A 22372-nucleotide genomic window follows, 5' to 3' on the forward strand; every position below is an offset into this window, starting at 1 on the left:
TGAGTAAAAATCATGAAAGTTCAAATCAGACAGTTTACAATTTCTAAAACGTAAATTAAGTGAATATTATGCTACTTATGCTAGCTACTTTTTTTGTTCGCCATTCATGTGTAAATTCTATCATAAAAGTTCAATTAAGCAAAAAATACGAAACGTGTTACTTTTGTTTCAAAAACGTTCATTTATCTCATTCATAGTGGAGTTTGTCACGTTGTAGGTATACATATATATGGATTTATCCCTTTAGGTATTCAAATATCATATATGCTTATATGTAAGTATATTTAGGTAGTGTACCTACATTAGGTACGTATAGGTAAGTAAGATATCGTTTAGCGATTAGGTATAAACTTAATTCCAGTATTTATTTAGTAGATAACTATAAGTATTTAACTCGTAATAAAATTTTATCATACCTTGAAACGTGTAAAATTTCAATATTTTAATTATAATAAAAAAACATATCGCGCTTCTTAGTTTAGTGATTCAAGTTGCAGGATTACCCATATACCTATTTATAGTATAAATTCTTACATACATACATACATATAATCACGCCTATTTCCCGGAGGGGTAGGCAGAGACCACGGATTTCCACTTGCTACGATCCTGACATACCTCTTTCGCTTCCTTCACTTTCATAACATTCCTCATACACGCTCGCCGGTTTAGGGTGCTCTTGACCTGGCCTTTCTTCAGGATTTTCCCGATCTGATCAGAGAAAGTCCGCCGAGGTCTATCCCTTCCAACTCCTACACATTCTTACACCTACTCATATTTATCACTGTGATATTAAAACTGTTAAAAAGTCAGACCGGCTACACAGCCATTGGCTGCTAATGAGCCATTAATGACGATACTAATTAACAATTAATGACTTGACTCTTAATCAGGAACTTCCGCAACGTCGTATCCGGTCCGTGAGAACCTTCAAATAAACCTTTAACCAGTATAAGATAAGGTTTAAAATGGAATAGCTGGGACAGCTATTGTTATTTTGGTGTTTTTGATGAAGGCATCGAACCTTAGGAGACACAAAGAGGTATCGTAGGCAGTTTATACTTTTGGTGCAGAGTTAACTCAGTCAGACTATATCATGATTCGGCAACACAATCTAACCTATAAAATGTACTATAAATGTGTTTATTTGCCTAGATGTAAACATATGTGTACCTATTGTTATTTATTCGATGCATTATACTTCTATCATTTTCTGTACGAAGCAGTCTGCCGATTTTTGCGGGGGAGGGGACGTCAAATGTATTGCTATTTCTACATGATTTGTACGATACGTACAAATAGCCATGTCAGTCCATACAAAAGTTTGCATAATTGTGCAAGTTTTTCGGCAGAGGGGTAAACTCAAACTCTTAAAGGCGACTCCAGTTATTAAATGCTCTAAGGTAGATGCCGATAAATTAAATACACAGTAATAATTATAAATATACAGATATTTTTAATATTTAAATGAAATTGAAAAGGTCAATAACGAATACATTTTACAATACACATAAAAGCTATCAAAACAAAACAGGTCAGTTCGTATAAATCTTCATGCAGACTTTTGCCTCTAAGTATGGGCCCGATTCGGATTTTGAAATAGACATCTATTAAATATCTGTTAGACATCACCAAGATACGATAACGATATGTATAGATCTAACCTGTCAAATTTCACATTTGCGCGATTCTGGACATACTCTTGAACGATTTCCACAGGATATGACTTAGAGATCCAATTCACATCTAATAGATATCTTACTCTATCTAACGTAAAAGTGACATTGGTTGCTCGAATTGCGCTGCAAAAGAGAACTAGTTGATATCTAAACTATATCGTACATATCTAGAATGGATCTAGTACGTGTCGTCTCTTGTGAATATCTTGAAGTTCGAAAACGGCAGTATTTCTATATAGACTCGATTCACGATTACTCATTCCCATTACAAGCAGTTGTACGTGTTTTTAAAAACCTTATTAGCATATACGAGCGACTTGCATAACTAGGTTGTATAGTAAATTGCCTGACAAGCGAATAAGAGTTTTATTAGCGCTTACATAACGTTGAAATTCCTTTATTTGCACTTGTTTCGAAATTTATATTGTATAATATGAAGCTTATTTGCACCAAATAAAATATCCTCTGATAAAAATATTTACATTTGAGAATGATATTACTCACCTGATGAAACCGTGACGAGTGCCGAAAGACAGGGGAGGCCTTTGCCCAGCAGTGGGACACAATGTGACATAAACAGGAATATAAAACTAAAACTAACTACAATTAATAAGGTTAGTAATCATTTTTCCAAATTTTTTCCAATATGGTATGTATGACAATTCGTTCAAGTCTCTTTTGATTAGACTTACTTAAAAATAAGTATTGAAGAAATATGTTTTTACCATACTTTTATTACAAAATAGTGTGCTGAACTGCCAAAAAATGTCTATGTAAACATTTTACGATTCATCATTCGAATTCGACGTAAAAGGCATAACTTTTTAGCTTCAAAGTACAATATGTAGGTCTTATTACTAATACGTAAGGTATATTAAAGATCACTTTTAACTTCAAAGGTACCAGGATGACATAACCACGACGGAAACGTTTCGTAACAAAGTTTTCCCAAAGATAAACTATGCGATAGGAAATTTTATGGAAGGGAAACCGGCTGACCGCATTCTAATGGTCGTTTTTAAAGGTTTGTATTGTTGTTATGCTTCACATCAATATTATGGTTTATGGTCAATTGGTCTATTTCTTTTTTTTGTTGTTTTAGGAGCGAATCTTTTGTTACAATCACTTTGCTGTAATCGCTGTTATTTTATGGTTAACATTGGTTGAGGTACCAAATCAAGTATTTGTAGTCTAGGGGATAAACCTAAATTGTACTAAACTTGTGAGAGTACCTTTTGAACAATAACAATAAATAACAATAATATTTTTATTCACAATAAAAGTTTAACTTTATAGTTCGTTTTTTTAGCATCAGAAAGAAGGTAAGCGATATATATTATATAGACATGTCTTATAATTAAAAAATGCTTTTTAAAAATCAGTATCTATTGCTGAAAGCAGAAGAATATAAATTATCGTATTAGATTCATAATTGCTACATATTTGCCGTGACTTATTTTTAAAGCGTGTTTTACAATTAAAATTCACCAAGATTGTTTACCTTTTTTCTAATGCTAATAAAACGAACTATAGGGTGTCTACATTGAACCAATTTTCAGGCTTTATTTCACTTAGTTTTGATCAAATTCTTGCCTTCAGATTTGTATGACGCCCTGGCACTGCAGATAAGTAACGATACGTAAGTGTTACTACTGTTGACCCCGCTTGAGAACACAGACGTTATACTATAATTAGAAACTTTACGGTTTCTAATTGCCGTAGCGACTCCTTTAACAATGGAGCAAAAACGTAGTAAAAACAGAGGATCCCAGCATCTCCACCATTACAATCCATCCGTACAAAGATACACTCTATATTCAACATCATTGAGTTTAAAATCAAATGACTGGAGGTTGCTGTAAGAGGCAAACTTAAATGCGGTCATGATACGTGTTTCTGCAAAAAGCACGTACGTATGGGTTGATAACTATTGTGTGTATGTATCTATATATTTATATGGACAGCTATCTACCGGGTGTGACCTGTAATATGAGCAAAAAATTTAACTGTAGGCTGTACTCCTCATACTGATCAACATTTGTTCAGCGACTTTTAAAAATTAAAATTGTGAATTGATTTTTTGAAATTGTGGTTTGATTTTTAATACACTTTAAAGTTTATTCTAAGAAGCAATGTATTGCGAATTTTGTTATGTTTAAGGCGTAACAAGCAACGTCAATCACAATGATATGGCGTGGCGATGGCGTCCATTGAAGATAATATTTATTTTGTATGAAAAATAGGGAGTCTAAATACTTCATAATTTTTAAAAGTTGTTGAACAAAAGTGTCACCGTTTGATCAATGTATGTTTAAATTATCTGCTCGTGTTACAGGCCACACCCGGTATATACGTAGTTGCAGTATGTGGGAGCGATGTTTACATAACACCACAAGCAGTGACACTTAAATAGCTACCTACGCAAAAATGCTTAAACATTACAAATAGCTGTCCTTAAGTTATTATGCAAATGGGCAATAATAATATATCAATAGTGAACAATTCGTGGGATACTTACGTGGAATAAATTAATTTTAATTTGCTTTGTTTTGGAAAATCATATTAGACATGAAGACGCATGAAATTCATACTTAATTTTAATATTTATATAAAAGCCATGACCATTTTCAACCGTTCAACGGAGCGGCAGCTAACGTCCACGAGGGTCCATTACACATTACCTTTAACTACTTTACGAGTTGTTGCCCGGGATGCGATAACCGGTGAAATTAGCGCCTGGCCCGCGGTCTATAATAAGTACAAGTACTTTAAAGACATGATTGTCATTGGACTATGACCCGTCTTTGGGAAGCGACAATTGGCTGAAATTACTCATCATCATTATCATTATCAATCAGGCAGGTACGCGTTTTAGTGGTCACTGAAAAGAGGGCCTAATAGCCAAGGTCACAAACATTGATACAAAACACCAATCGAAATTCAAATACTCGTATGTAATGTATGGAAATTGCCACGAGACTTTTTGTAGCATCTGTCATCCCAGTACATTTTTTCTTTTCGTTTGTCGATGTACAATTTTCATCTTGGCTAAGCCCTCAGAACAGTCGCCATCGGATATATCTGAGTGGCCGAGGTGCTCAAAAACATCTAAACACGCACTCTAACGTCTTGACAAAAGGCATGTAAAGATTTATGTGAGCACTTAATTGGCTGAAAAAAAAATTGAATGGATTTTCTTTACTTTGCATTGTAACAAACAATACCATCTTACGTTTATAATCGTTCACTCCATCCTTCTTATACCTTAACCTGTACAGTGGAAGTCATAAATATGTTTTCACTTTTGCACCTTACTCCTTTGCAATAAGGCGAAAAATGTAAACAAATCTTTGACGTCGACTCTACATAAAACGGTCAAGCACTCAACAGCCATTACATTCTTTTCATTCATCTTCAAGTACTAAAAGCAAATCTAAACTGACCAACTATAGACCTTTTGCTATTGGAATAAGATTTACAACAAGTCAGTTAATTGGGTACTTAGCTTACAATGCAATTACGCAGTCCTCAACTCAAAATGGAAACTTGAAATGAGCGTATGCCATTTGGACTTAACTACGCACCATGGCTTATGACCTTAGCTTGACCCACTTATACTTCGTGCTTAACTGAGCTTAGCAAACAGGTCAGATTGAACGTAGGTACATTGACATCAGAAAGATATCTAAATGATGTCATTTAACTTCGTAGATTTTGCTCGTACTTGTCGATACAACGATAACTAAATGATATTATTCTGATGTCAGTGTACGTTCGATTTGGCCTGAAGGTTAAGGTAGCATTCGGATCGAGACAGCTCCAGTGTTAACTAATACAGTATTCCGGTGCAGCATTGCTGAAAATGTCAATTCCAGGCATCAAGATTGATTTTTTCTTTTTTAGCAATGCCGCAGCAGTAACTCTGATGCAGTCTGAATCCGGATGGTATCAGATTTTAAAATCGGAATACCCATCTAAAACATTTATTCTTTCCATTCGATTGACGAATATTTTATTATTCACCGTTTGATTCGAGTTATTTTTAGAATAGACTTGAAAATGCTTTCAAGAAAAACGGCCGTGTCAAGTGGCTCGGTTGGGTGAATAATTGTTTTGTGCTGTTGACAAGAAGAAGGGAGGTGAGGTCTACATACCGTTAATTATTTATTTTTTTCATTCACGTCATTATTTTGTATGACCGTGTGGTGGCTGGCTTAAGAATAGCGCCAATCCACACGTAGGATAATGGTAACATTCCATTTCTAACCGCAGCTGCACTACCGGTACTGAACGCGTCGCTGTCATTGTCAATTTCCATAGTAAAATGAACAGTAGCTGTCGTTGGAAATGGACTGTCACCTTAAGGGTGTCGTACCAGGCGACTAAGTCCACAAACGAAGCAAGAAGCTGGGTATTTCGTCACAGGGAGATGGTCCTCTTTCAATCCAATCCATCTGGGAGAATATTCCAGAATAAAACCCGGAATGGAGTTACGGTAAGACGCGAGTAGGGTCCAACCTGAAATAAGCGGCAGATTATTGCAGCAGACCTGTCTCCACACGTATTGGCTCGCCTTTCCTGTGGGATAAGATAGTAAAGCCGAGAGGGCAATGCAGGTGCTGGGCATCCTTGCGTTTCCTTAATTCCGTCCCAAGCCATCCCCATTAAGAGGACCATCCCCCTGTGACGAAATACCTAGCTTCTTGCTTCGTTTGTGGACTTAGTCGCCTCGTACGACATCCTTATCCTACGTGTGGCTTGGCGCTAAAAAATTCTAATGTGTAATGTCTTACACCATAAATCGTCTGCAATAGACGTTAAGGCCAATGATGATGTTTGCATGCATATAAGGTTAGTGTCCGTTGATCAGTTGATCTGCATGTAACTGCGTGAATTAAACTGTGAAATCAGTTTAAGATCAGTGAAGCGTTTAATTTGGTCATAGGGAGTGTTCTGGGCTTGGTCTTAACAATGAGTTTGACGTAACAACTCCATTGAGCATTTGTAGGCCTTGTGCCTTTGGATTTAGGTTCACTATAGGTCAATGAAAATTGTGGAGGATGGTACGTCCGCGTTTGATGTTCTAAAAATGTAATAATAGTTTTGTTACTACTTTGTATTACTATTATCTGGATTGATTATACTTCCACGTTCGTTTTGTTAGAATGTAAAATGTTAGTAAGAAGTTACCTATAACCTCTAGCCGCCCAGAGGCCTATAAGAAGGTCTACCGTTCCATTCTAATTTGAATCGTAATTATGACAAATAAAAATTGCATTTATTTTGGCAAGTTTTGACACGTGGGAGGCTTGAGGTGGTCGGTTACGGAATGGTTGAAAGTTTGAAGTTTTGTAGGTATTTAAGTAAACATAGGTAGGTCATAATATAAACCAGGGATGTTACGGAGCTCCGGTCCACATCCGTTTCTGTTCCGGTTCCGTTATGTTTGAAACGGATGTCAATGTTTCGCGCGGCCTAACTCAGGATCCGATTCTGGTTCCGGTTCCGTTAAACTAAATTGAAAACATCTGTTTCCGTTTTCGGTTCCGATAAAACCACATCCGTTACATCCCTGCTATAAACTAGGTACTTTAAATCATCAAAATTAGCTACATAATTAGCTACGCTTGAGACAAGTGTTATACCCAGTACCTTATAAAATTAAATTTTGTGATACATAATGCATTTGCTAGTTCCATTTTCCTCCTTTCACATAGAAAGGGAGCGAATTATGATCCTGTTTTTGTATGTAGAAAGTTTATAGGCCCGAGTGTGAATCATGCCATGTTGTTTACATCAGGAAAATGTAGAATTCACATCACAAGAGATATTTTAACAAAATGCCGGTACTATCTTTTCTTCGGTGATGTTTCTGCTGTGGTAATGAGAATTTTTTAATAATAAGGTTTGTAGCTTGTACTATAGTTCGTTTTTTTTAGCATTACAAAGAACTCCACAGAAGCAAGCGTGCAGTTTTTATCAGGCTCTTTATTTGTTAATAATTATTGAATTATCTAATGTAGCATGGTCAATAGATACAATTTACTTCAAATTATTACAGCTAAAAGTGCCGGATTTGGAACCACAAGCTTACTTCTGCGAAGTTCTTTCTAATGCTAAAAAAAACGGACTGTAGACTCCCAGATTTTAAATGGCTTTAATTTTGTATTAAGTATTTGTATTTTTTATAAATAGGTATATCAATGTAATGAAATTCTGTGTAGTCAGCATCTGGCATAAATATTGATTTTTCTGTTTATCTAGAAACTTCAAAACAATAAAATTATTAAATACAGTACTTGTTGTGATTGTGACACACTACTGCATTAGTGCTTACCTAAAATAGATCCAAAATATACCTTCTTCAAAAACGATCAAAGACCTAGAAAACTTAGGTGTCATCATCATATACATATTAATATTGCAACTATTGCAAGTAAACGCAAATCTAAACAAGTAGGTAGGTACCTTTTAAATCATTGCTAAGCAACCAAATTACCTCACTAAATCAAATTGTACAGAACACTGTCAATTTCAGCACCCAACATACGCAATATCACTCAGCCTAAACTGGCACTGTGTCATCACCGAACCAAGGTAGCTATTGTCAATTTTGATCATTACTGAACCTTACTGCAAATACATAAGGCCTATAAAAGATCAGCTAAAAGTGTCATTCTACCTCAAGTAAGTGCCCTATAATGGCCTCAATAGGGCCATTATTTACTCATTACATTAGCATCTTCCTTTGCCCTTACCTTAAGGTATGTTTTGCGACATCACTGCCCTTGACGACCGACCTCAAAAGTCCATGTGACTCTCTGTTTAGTGCATTGTCATAGGTATCTTAAATTTACATTTTTGTCATGTAGAGACATTGACTAGATACTGTCTCAAAATAGATCAACAAATAAATATTTTTTGCTGGTATCAATTTTATTATTTTTTCTGACTTTTTTTTGATGTAAATATTTTATTTTTGGGAATTTTTCACAGGTATGTTTGTTGTCCCAATTGTCCCATCCTTATTCGATAATGAAACTAACAATAAAAATAATGCATGTTTCATTTTGAAAGATTTTTCTAACACAGTAATATATCTTTAAAGAATAAAATAAAAATATCTAATACGAATGGACCTTCGTGTCCCAGCGAAGTGGCTTACTCCAAAGTACTCCGTTTTTTGTATTCTCTTCCGAGTTGGGATTGGTCTTAAAGGACATAGCGGTAAGTAGCTAAATATAACCTTCCAGCAGCCTTGCTTTTTGTCGCTCGTCTCGTTGTGAACCCATTCAGAGCAAATGGGGCGTGACGTGTGAGACGTAGAAACGTTTTGGCATCATTCTACGTCATGTTAATGTTTACATACAAAGTGTACATATTACTTAGTCTTTAGTGTCTTTAATGGTAGGTACCTAATTTCTACTTGTGTCTAGAAAGTCCTGAAAATATCTTAAATTTGTGTTAATTATCCAAATAGCATATATTACGTTGTCAAATATTCTGTATTTAATAAAAATACTTTTGATTACCTATTATAAGCTTACATCGGGGTTTTTGATGCGGGAATGTTTTACACTAAATAGGTAAAAAGTATAATAATCGATACTATTATTACATTTATTAGCACGCTTGGAGCTTACTACCTATTTTTAATTTATAGTTTGATAATTATTTTACAATAAACAAAGTTATAAATAAACGAGATCATTCCCTCACCATATAAATCAGGATGTATGATTATAAACACCAAAGTGGATACATTTTAAGGCTTAAAAAAAGAAAAATAGGTTAATAAAAACTTATTTTTGGAGAATATCGATATCAAGTTTTGAACGAGACACTTGTATTGTTTTCCATTATAATAAGGAAATAAAGACGAAATTTCTTAAATTATTTGAATTTTCTGTATAACAGTTGACATTAATGTAATATTGACAAACCCAATTACCTTGTAATTAACGTCTACAGATAAGAAAATTGAAAAGACGTGACGTTAAAATATCAGTCGAGATGTCAATTATGAGCTATTAAGAGAGTAATTATGTTACGTCTGGTTTATTAGGTTAAATCACATGTTCCATTCAAAATCATTTTATTGCCAGCTTTTATTTTTTAGTTTCACCTGACCGTTGTCTGTCTGGCTGTGTGTAATCAAATCTTGCAAGTTAAATTTGATCCACTTCCCGGTTTCCGATTGAGCTGAAATTTTTCATGCGTGTATAAATCGGATGACAATGCAATATTATGGTACCATCGAGCTGATCTGATGATGGAGACAGGAGGTGGCCATAGGAACTCTGTGATGAAACAACGTAACCTAATTGCGTTAGGGGTTTTTAGAATTGTCTCGATGAGTATTAGTTGTCTGTCGTAAGAAAAGTACAGTCAGCGATAAAAGCTTGTGCCAAAAATGAATTTTTTGCCAAAAACTTATTTCATTTAAGGTTTTGTCTTAAACATTACGTAATGTCAATAATTAGTAGCATTATATAAATATATTACTCATCTGGGACTTTATGTGGTGTAATTAGCACAGACCTATACGCCTTTATTGTCAGGGCGTTATTGGTTTATTGTGTGTGCAGATATTTGTGGCGGTCCGATTCGAACTTTAAGATACGTACGTCAGTTAAATATCTAGAAACGATATGGATTTAAATATGTCAGTGTCAACTGTGACGTTCCTTTAAACAAAAACTCTTGGCCAAGAGGTAGATCCCGAATTTGGCAGTTTTTTTTATGTGGGTTCAGTTAACTTTGGAAACCACTGCTTTATTTACGGTTTAGCGAACCCTAATACCCTATTTGAAAGTTGATTACCCACCACCGAATCTCGTAATTATTTCTATCCACAATTGACGTTTGTGGGAAACTAATACGTACAATCACTATCACCCCGCCATCTCCGCGCAACGCTCTCACGTTTCCAATATTTATCTGAATCGCACGTGCAATAGTTTCCGGAGTAATCGCATAGTTCCACGCCTCGTCATGCGCAAGAGCATGCTATACTACTACATGAGTGACATGAGCACGAGTAGAGTAGGTACTTTTTCGTACAGAGGTTTTTTCCCCATTTATTTCATACTATAGTTTCTTGAAACGAATCAGATCTTGTGTAATAAAGACAAAGCACAACCTAATCCGTTGGAGGTAGAACCGTCAAATTGGAATGATAATTATATTCTACAAATGTTGTAGATTATTAGAAATTTCACCCCTTTAAGGGTTTAACATGAGGATGAGAGTTTTTAACGACTTCTACACGGACGAATCCTCGGAAGGATGCTGCTAGTAGTAACAGTAGTATAAGTAGGCATATAATTACTTCGGTTACCTACTTACGGAAAAACAGTCCAAGCGAATTCGCCAAATGCTGACGCTGGAAAAGACCAACTGGCTTAAAATTTTCAGATATTCCTCACTCCTTTTGACGCCACCTACCGTACGTAGGAATACAGAGGGCCTAGCGCGAACCACAATCGACGTGTTGTCTCCGTCACACTTACGTACGAATTTACAAGTGCGATAGAGTGGAAACACGTAGTTCGCGATATGCCCTCAGGTTTGACGCTGCACAGCGCCAGCTTGTCCATCAATGTTGATGTCGGCGGCCGATCGTAAGATCAGGCATATCGTGAAACGTGAAAATCTTTGACCCGTTCTCTGAGTCGACGGAGCTGCGCTACGCGGGGCTCCTATTTCTGTGCAGTTTGCCCTTCGGGCATATGAAGTAACCTAACGAACCTATCCTACCTATATTTTGGTTTAATGTGACTATCGTCAAAACATTACACAGGAACATTACGATCTGCCTGATCTTACGATCGGCCGCGGACAGATATACTTATTTTTCTCATAATAGGTACGACGCTGCACGGAGCCAAAAAGCAAAGTGAAACGCTATATGTCATAACGTCTATCACGTCTATGGGAGAGTACTTTACAACTAAGAAGTTGTAAATTACTTTCCATATTACTAAGAAGTAATATGGAAGTACGTATAGCGTGAGTCATGGCGGCGGCGGCGATGGAAAGTAGGCTAATTTAGTTATTAGATGATTCAATTAAGCTTACTTCCGATACTGTTGCATAACTGGCGGCTAAACGTGCGGAGAATTAGTTTGAATAAATATTTATTTATTACGACCATTATTATTATTTCGAAGTTATTATATTATTTAGATTTAATAGAAACAATAAAAAAGTTGCCATCCAGCGCGGTAATGCCGCTAGCATCTTTGGCACTTTTGGGCTGGGTGGGGGTCGGAATGGGGCTGATAGTGTAAGTAGGATAGTATATTACTATTAGTAATATTGTTACGTTTCAAACGTAACTAAAGCAATTTCTTTTTTTTTAGTTCGATACTCACAGCGGCATTGTAATAAAACAGGCACAGGATTGTTTTCAGCGCCATCTATTCGCACAAGGAGACACTTGAACCCTTAGTCGCGAGCTGTCGGTCTAGAAAACATTATGGTTCTTATTTAATATTAAATATTTTCTTTAATGGTTGAAATATTTAGGTTTAGTTCCTCAAAAATATTAGTACTCGGTATCGTTGGTCTTATAATATGATAATTTTCAAATATTGTTTGGGACATCGTTTGCAATGCCTGGCAAAATTCCTTGGCTCTGAGCGGGGTTTTTGTTTGAAAAAAAGTGACAGGAGAGGAAATTGATTGTCGAACGAAATCAAGTCACTGAGATTTCCGCAGCCATGTGAAGAAGCTGGTGCAGATATTCTCTGGTCGCTTTGTACGGGAGCCATCCCTGTAAAATATGGAAATACATCTTCACTTTTTGTAGCGAGGTAAGCCACAGCGCAAATCTTTATAGAAATATAGCCCGGTTTTTTATAACGTTCGTCTTTACTGATTTTACATTTCCTTGTTACAGCAAACAGAGCAATATGGCGTCCTACATTGAATTCCTGTAGGATAATTCCTAAAGAAATATTTTTTATAAATGTCAGCAGTGTAGCATCAATCGCTTCACTTGAGATCCGGGTAAGCATTTGCGATTTTATTGTAGGAAATGTAACCTTTTTTTTTCGTCCTTGCCCATGTGTGTCGGATGACCGCATGGCCAATTTGTAGGTTTTCCTGTAAATGCCACAACGGTGTGTTAGTTTAGTAATTGTCCAGTTAATTTCAGTGGAGAATCAATCCTTTTTTTTGATATTGGGTTTCAATATGTGTTTTTTTTTTTTCCTTTAGCTTTAATGCCGGTCCCTACCCTGGGCTTTTACTTCGGGCACGTGTCGGCATTGGGCGCTGCTGTGGACCTCTTGGGCTGGAGCTTCGTGCTGCTCAGCGCGACGTTGGCGAAGCGGGCAGGCAGCCACCTGGACACGTGGCTGACGGTATCACCGCGTGTCACCGCGACTCTTGGCTGTTCCCCTGCGCGCCTCTGGGGCAGTGCGTAGCCTCGGCTTCACCGGCTTCTGCTACGGACACGTGACTCAGGTGTGGTCAGATCTAATTTGTTATTGGCTCTCTCGAGCTCGTGACTCCTGTTGCGCATCGCGACGTTGGCGTGGTAGATAGGCGGTCACTTGGACACGTGGCTGACGGTTTCAGCACGTGTCACCGCGGCTTTTGGCTGCCACCTATGCGCCTCTGGCGTGACACATGATTTAGGTGTGCTACTAATCAATAGACTTTAATTAGCTTCACGCAATAGTGGCCTCTTAATGAACTTCAAGTGCTCAGTGCATAATTAGTGTATAGACATAATACACTTTAACTGAGACTGCGTAACCAGTCCGATAGCATAGTGTTCTTAGTATAATAATAGCATAAGGTTATTTTCTGTACTGCCTTACTGTACTACTGTTTTGTGTAAAATATTGATATTATATTTAATTGTCTCGAGCTTGAACAATAGTTTTCTTTTCTCATCTTAGTTTTCACCTTTCTGTACGCTTTACAGCGTGCTGGCGCCCAATACTTTCTCATTCTCCCTGTTTTAAAATTAATTCTAGTTAATAAATAGATTTTTAGGAATATCACAGACGTGTAGTGTGACAATAGAGCGTCAGACCCACGAACCCTGAGTACCACTGATAGTCCATAGCTCTTAAAACCCAAAACACCAATATAGCCTGTTACATTTGGCGCCCAACGTGGGGCGACGCTTTATTTTTTAAATATTGTTGTCACAGTCTGTGGACTCCGAAGAAATCTCTCTTTACTATTTTTTGAGCTCTGTAATGCACTGTGCACATCTTTCTTTTTATTTTTAAGACGCCACTATTTTCTCTGTTTGCTTGCCTACAATTATTTAATACTTTGACCTTTTGACCTTTTACTATGTTAAAAAAATGTAATATTACTTTTCACTAAAAACATGAAACTGTATTTTCTAAAACTTTGTATAAGAAACTCTCTAAAGATTTACTACTCTGTACTTAAAATTTATCTCAAGATTTAATAATAATATTACTCTGTATGTAAAATAGGTTTACATATGTATGCTTACTGTTGCTCAAAGATGCACTCATTTTTCTATGTAAAAAGAGACCACTATTAAGTAAAACTTTAAATACATTATTTTTTCTCAAAAATGCACCAAGCGCTAGCACTAAAATTAATCTATCTTTTTTTCCTCAAACTTGTTGGTCGCTGGTCAATTTCAGGTCTGCGGATGTTGCTGGTGGTTCATACCTCTCAACGTTGTCTCGCAGTCATCTCTGGTTCTCTCCGCACAGGTCATCTCTTCTGAAAGGTCAAAGTTAGTTCGCTCTGTCTCGCTTTAAATATTATAATATTTATTTATTTATTGCTTTATAGGCCTGGTAATTTAGGGCTAAAGCGTTCTACTTTATTACTACTACTCACTGAAAGGGAAGATACTTTCTATGTTCTAACATATGAACACTGTACCAAGCCTATCTGCTGGTACCTACTTATTTTGTAGATACTTAAATATATTTCTTAATTAAGGAAACTTAGTTCTTAAAGTAACTTTTATTACCGCCTGACTTACCTCTTCTTGATACTCTTAAAATACTTACTTACTATAGTTAGGTCTAAGAAACTTAATTTTTTCCTTTTTACTTAGAAGTAATGTTTATGATGAGAAATGTTACTCATCTCTGTGTTCTGAAAATGAACATACTGTGCTGATCATGCTGACAGTACCTATTCCTAGCTAATAGATATTATTATATTACTTTACTTTATAGTGTAAACATAATTTTCTTATTGCAAGCATGCAGATTTTCAACAGACGGTTAGATATATGTTAGTAATAGATGTTACTACTATAGGTATTATCTTAAGAAACTTATCTTTTAATTTATGCAATGTTCAACAAAGGAATGTTGCACAGGTATTTCTATCGTTCTAAAATGAACGCTGTACTATTGCCTCTCTGCAAAGTACAAATACCTACTTTCTCTTGTAAATGTTATTTACTTTAAATATTTTTAGGTTAGGGTCACTGACACTGGATAACTTTGCTATCTAAATGTTCCATGAACATGGTTGTGAAATAAAACAACAAAGCAAGTTATTTAGATACATTATTATGACACTACATGCTTAAATAGTTTGGCATGGAGCCCACTGTTTAGATTATCCTGGATTTGACTTTAGTTCACATAACCTAATAAAGTGTCTTTGTTATGTTTGATTTTCACCATAACCCAATAAAGTGTTTTTGTTATGCTGGATTTCGCTTTGATTTCTTCTATGGCTGGTTACAGGCAATGAAGATACTGCTGGCTTATGACTTGCTTGCTTGCGGCTTGCTTGCTTGCTCGCTGTAGCTTATTGACATCGAGGTTTCGTTGTCAACGAGTTTTCTTGGATGTGACTTCGTCTTTTGATGCTTTGTGCGTCAGCTGATTTCGGCATTTAAGGTTGGTCTAGTGCATCTAATAAAGTGATGAATCAGTGCTTTGTGAAGTGAAAATGGTGATTACAAGTGCAGTGATGTGTAATTCCATGTTCCCTTGAACATTGGATGAAGTTTCAATCCCATCTGGAGCGAAATTTTTTTATTATGCACTTGTAAATAGCCTCCATTTTCAATTCTTTTGGCGCTTACGACCTTTTGGAATGGGAAGCCTATACGTCAAACTATATGCGTTTCGTTTCACTTAAAACTTAATTGGATCTGTGTTCAAGTGTTAGTTCTTGTGTTCTATATTATGGAAATAATTTCATGGTGTGTTCCTACACATAGTGACACTAGAAAAGGGGAGACTGGGGCAATTTAGTGCCCATCTCTTTTAAAACTCTAATTTTTATAATAACTTTAAACTTTAATTAGAAATTGAAGTTTTCTGGGTAGGTACGTTCTGTTTGTTGTGCACTGTTTCTCTCTCTATAAACAGTGTATGGGAAATTGTTCACTTCTGTTGAGACAAATTCTTAAGGACTTATACTTACGTAACTTTATATTTTGATAAAATAGTTTAATCTGGATGCTTCTCTTTGTATCTCGGAAAGGGGACGGTAGTCTTCGGTGTGCTTCTGCACATTTGGTACAATAGGGGAGAGAGGGGTAAAATGTGTCACTGGTTTTGACACTTAGAATATTTTGTAGTTTCTTTTAATTAGGAATGCATATGACTGCTAACTTGTGGTCTACTTAATTTCATGCATTGGATTCTCGCTTGCGGTCCGTGCATGGGGAGTACGTGTTCTTCTGCTGCACGCCTCCATGGAGTCGATAAGGTTGAAATTTTGTTTTCTTCTTGTCCGTACGCCACGTTCTGGTGTTTCTGCAGTCTACTCTTAGCTTTTAGTGGTTGTGGAGTAGGCAAAACTCGGACGTGCACCCCGCCTAGAATTATTCTTCGCTCGCTGCACCGCCGAGATTTACTCTCCCAATCTCTCACTAGTCGATAGTTTTCTTGCATGTTAGTTATAAACATAGTTTAACTTGGTAGTTAGGATTGTGTAAACCTCATGGCATAGCCAATATAGTTAATTACATGTTTAAAAAAAAATGTTTCATTAACATTAACATTTTTTTTTATCTAAGTTGGGTGGTAATGTTACGTTTCAAACGTAACTAAAGCAATTTCTTTTTTTTTAGTTCGATACTCACAGCGGCATTGTAATAAAACAGGCACAGGATTGTTTTCAGCGCCATCTATTCGCACAAGGAGACACTTGAACCCTTAGTCGCGAGCTGTCGGTCTAGAAAACATTATGGTTCTTATTTAATATTAAATATTTTCTTTAATGGTTGAAATATTTAGGTTTAGTTCCTCAAAAATATTAGTACTCGGTATCGTTGGTCTTATAATATGATAATTTTCAAATATTGTTTGGGACATCGTTTGCAATGCCTGGCAAAATTCCTTGGCTCTGAGCGGGGTTTTTGTTTGAAAAAAAGTGACAGGAGAGGAAATTGATTGTCGAACGAGATCAAGTCACTGAGATTTCCGCAGCCATGTGAAGAAGCTGGTGCAGATATTCTCTGGTCGCTTTATACGGGAGCCATCCCTGTAAAATATGGAAATACATCTTCACTTTTTGTAGCGAGGTAAGCCACAGCGCAAATCTTTATAGAAATATAGCCCGGTTTTTTATAACGTTCGTCTTTACTGATTTTACATTTCCTTGTTACAGCAAACAGAGCAATATGGCGTCCTACATTGAATTCCTGTAGGATAATTCCTAAAGAAATATTTTTTATAAATGTCAGCAGTGTAGCATCAATCGCTTCACTTGAGATCCGGGTAAGCATTTGCGATTTTATTGTAGGAAATGTAACCTTTTTTTTTCGTCCTTGCCCATGTGTGTCGGATGACCGCATGGCCAATTTGTAGGTTTTCCTGTAAATGCCACAACGGTGTGTTAGTTTAGTAATTGTCCAGTTAATTTCAGTGGAGAATCAATCCTTTTTTTTGATATTGGGTTTCAATATGTGTTTTTTTTTTTCCTTTAGCTTTAATGCCGGTCCCTACCCTGGGCTTTTACTTCGGGCACGTGTCGGCATTGGGCGCTGCTGTGGACCTCTTGGGCTGGAGCTTCGTGCTGCTCAGCGCGACGTTGGCGAAGCGGGCAGGCAGCCACCTGGACACGTGGCTGACGGTATCACCGCGTGTCACCGCGACTCTTGGCTGTTCCCCTGCGCGCCTCTGGGGCAGTGCGTAGCCTCGGCTTCACCGGCTTCTGCTACGGACACGTGACTCAGGTGTGGTCAGATCTAATTTGTTATTGGCTCTCTCGAGCTCGTGACTCCTGTTGCGCATCGCGACGTTGGCGTGGTAGATAGGCGGTCACTTGGACACGTGGCTGACGGTTTCAGCACGTGTCACCGCGGCTTTTGGCTGCCACCTATGCGCCTCTGGCGTGACACATGATTTAGGTGTGCTACTAATCAATAGACTTTAATTAGCTTCACGCAATAGTGGCCTCTTAATGAACTTCAAGTGCTCAGTGCATAATTAGTGTATAGACATAATAAACTTTAACTGAGACTGCGTAACCAGTCCGATAGCATAGTGTTCTTAGTATAATAATAGCATAAGGTTATTTTCTGTACTGCCTTAATGTACTACTGTTTTGTGTAAAATATTGATATTATATTTAATTGTCTCGAGCTTGAACAATAGTTTTCTTTTCTCATCTTAGTTTTCACCTTTCTGTACGCTTTACAGCGTGCTGGCGCCCAATACTTTCTCATTCTCCCTGTTTTAAAATTAATTCTAGTTAATAAATAGATTTTTAGGAATATCACAGACGTGTAGTGTGACAATAGAGCGTCAGACCCACGAACCCTGAGTACCACTGATAGTCCATAGCTCTTAAAACCCAAAACACCAATATAGCCTGTTACAATATGTTTAGATTTTAAGTTAGGACATTGTATGTAAATTATTTAAGTCGATTTTAAGATTGACTTTGATCTGTATTTGATGAAAAAAGTTAAAAACCTTACAATGTTATTAGAATATAGGATTATATGACAACAGAAAATCTCATAACATTTTGTCATGACATTGTTTTCAAAATGTTACATAGGTATTAATGTTTGTTAATAAATCATAAACAACTCTTTATAAACACCTATTATATTGTTAAATACCATCCTTACAACGTGATATAATATAGTCACTTAGTATTAGGTGTTTAAACTGTCTTGATATGAGAAAATCTTCCACTTATATTTTTATATCTCTCTCATTGCTTTAATATAGTTCGTCCCTTATACATTTTTGATTGCCCAATAATACAGTGGGTCCACACGTACTTAGACTTTTAGTCGCCAAAAATAGTACAACTAGACCGCCAAAAATACAGTTATATGTATACCTAGGTACTAAAGTAGATCCTAAAGTTTGTGGCACAATAACAGAGTCGCAAACCGCCTTGCTTGCAAATTACAACAATATGGTGAGTCAAAGCCTTTTCCTTATCGCACATTGCTGGACTTTGTATGCAAATGTATTTGTATATTATGTAGGTATGTATGTTTTTCGTAACTTTGTAGTCATATGTATGTCATGAGAATCCACTGTAAGGCGTCACAGTGGATTTGAGCTTGGCGCCTTTGACAGAGACTGGTGGGAGTCTTCTGGAGGGAGGCATTTGCCCAGCAGTGGGACAATAAATAAGTGTGGGCTGTTTTTTCTTCTAGTTGGTCAAGTAAACTTTTAACCGCCAAAAATACAGTTGGCCCATTATAGACTTTTGACGACCAGAAAGTAGACTTGATTGGTATAAAATTTTGAAGCAAACACGACCAAAAAAATTTGATTATATTATGAAATAGATTATCTATTAGACATCTTTTAGGCATCACCAAGATACGATAACGATATGTTTAAGATCTAACCTGTCAAATTTGACATTTGCGCGATTCTGGAGATACTCTTGAACGATTTCCACAGGATATAACTGAGATATCTAATTCACATCCAATAGATATCTTACGTAGGCTGTTCCATAAGTCTTGCAATGGAAGGAATCTAACAAGCTTTGACATGTATGACTGAGCGTATGGTTATTTGCCACTAATTACAAGTTCTTACATGATGTGTTTGTTGAGACTGCCAGCAGTGATAGTCGGTAAATAGATCGAAACAATTGTGAAAAGGGTAAACCGCGAGTACAGAGTGATTTTCTATTATAATTTCAAACGTGGATTATCTTACCAAGAGTGCCACGAGGAAATGTTCGGTGCCTTTGGTAAAGAGTGCCCTTCCCTTTGTACCGTATTCAGGTGGTACAGTCGACGTCAAAGATATGTTTACACTTTTGGACCTTATGCCTCGATAATAAGGCAAAAGATGTAAACATATCTTTGACGTCGACTGTACAAGGAATTTCAAAGAGGCAACTATAATTGACGACCGGTCTGGCCTAGTGGGTAGTGACCCTGCCTGCTAAGCCGATGGTCCTGGGTTCGAATCCCAGTAAAGGCATTTATTTGTGTGATGAACACTAATATTTGTTCCTGAGTCATGGGTGTTTTCTATGAATATAAGTATGTATTTATCTATATAAGTATATATATCGTCGCCTAGCACCCATAGTACAAGCTTTGCTTAGTTTGGGGCTAGGTTGATCTGTGTAAGATGTCCCCAATATTTATTTATTTATTTATTTATTTATAATTTAGACGACGACGAAAGACCGGGCCGACCCTTTACAAGCAGGACCCAAGAAAACATAGACGCTGTTAGAAAACTGATAACTATTAATAGGCGAATTACGTGCAGACAGATCAAGGATATTCTCCACATTAGTGCATCAACACTTAATTCAATTTTACACGAAGACCTTAAAGTTAAAAAGTTATATTCTCTCTGGGTCTCTCATCTGGGCAGTTGGCACTTCCACCATCATAATTCGTGCGATCAGAACTCGGGAGTTTTTGGAGCAATCGGGGCTTACTGTGCTGTACCATCCGTCTTATAGCCCCGACCTTGCACCGTGCGATTTTGGTCTCTTCCCGCTGATCAAGAGCCAATTAAAAGGACGAAGGTTTGCAACTGATGACGAGCTATTGAGTGCATGGAATGAAGCCTGCGCCAGTGTCACAAAGGAGCGATGGAAGATCATGTTTGATACATGGTTAGAACGCATGCATAAGTGTATTAACAGTGATGGTTTTTATTTGGAAAAAGCTTAATAAGAAGTTACACTTTTGCAAGACTTATGGAACAACCTACGTACTCTATCTAACGTAATAAGTAAGTGACATTAGTTGCCCGGATTGTGCTGCAAAAGAGAACTAGTTGATATCTAAACTATAACGTATCTAGAATGGATCTAAAACGTGTCGTCTCTTGTAAATATCTTGAAGTTCGAATACGACAGAAAGCCCAACCAAGAGTATTGATATGAAATTCTAACACATTGATACAAAAACTTACCTAGTTAAATATCTACTTGTAAACAACGACTGATTTGTTTCCACTCAAGGCTAGGTCCCAGCATCATTCAGGTATTGAGTCACTCCGTTACAATGCACATAATAATTGCATATATACATTATATATACGGAAATATAGATACAGTTGATTCAATGCAGTTGAGTCAGCGAGCGCAAGAAATCGTGCGGTGTGTTTTAATGGTCTATGATTTGACCTCAATCTTACTGGCATTATAAAAAAAATGTTCTTACGAGTAACTAAACTATTATAATTTGAGCTTTAAATCTGTAATAAGAATACTGAATTAGAGATCTTGGATAAAGTGGTGATGTAGTCAGAAAGGGCTATGAATAGTTCATAGTAAGTTGCAATAGTTGACGTAACTAAAGTTCATAGCTTTTTATTTGTCTTGAGTCTTGACGCTCATCTCTGTAACATAGACAAGTTTGACATTGATTGACTTTGCTATGCTCAACATAGGTCGATTCAAAGTTAAAAAATATTTTGATCATGTATGAAAACGTTTTTTAGACGCGCATTTAACGATTTTTCTACATCCTGTTTGTTTAAAAGTCACCGATATAGGTATCGGCTGAAGCGTAGTGAATAACTATCACACTATTCTGTTTATGTTCCATGTATGTAATAAAATAAAATAAAATAAATGTGCAATAAAGTGACATACATACATACATACATACATACATAGGTACATACATACTATTAGTGACAAAAATAATTATTAATATTATTATATTTATTATACAGAAGGATATACGTACTCGCGCATTGCAATAGCATATGTTTTGCCAAAATATGAACTGATTATGTAGATATTAGTGATTTTCAAACTTACTCTGCCTCCGAAGTTACCCTATCCCAGCTTACTTTAAATTAATTTGTTAAAGAAATACATTTAGGTAGGTAAGTTAAGGTATTATTGGTATCATTTATTTATTTTTCTTCTTAGGCTAGGTCATTTATAACATGAATATAAAAGTAAAATACAAAAACACATAAAAAACAACAAAAAATAAGTATAAACACATTATAAAAAACCTAACCTAGGGTGCCGCCAGCAGCGAGGCAGGGCCCAAGCTGCCGGTGGTTAGGGCCGCAGAGAGAGGAACCGGCGGACTATCCGCGCCGTGTCCAAGATCACCGCCTTCTGCATCTGACCCTTGATCCAACCACCTAACGAGAGTATTATTAGTATTATTACGTTTCATGTTAAACATCGTAACCGGCTTACTAACAGTGGAGTCTACTCTATAGGTAAGTATATCTACCTCTACTAACATACGATATGTACCTACTTACCTAGTACAAGAAGTACCTACCTAC

The sequence above is a fragment of the Cydia fagiglandana genome, chromosome 23, assembly GCF_963556715.1.
Source record: "Cydia fagiglandana chromosome 23, ilCydFagi1.1, whole genome shotgun sequence".
Lineage (NCBI taxonomy): Eukaryota > Metazoa > Arthropoda > Insecta > Lepidoptera > Tortricidae > Cydia > Cydia fagiglandana.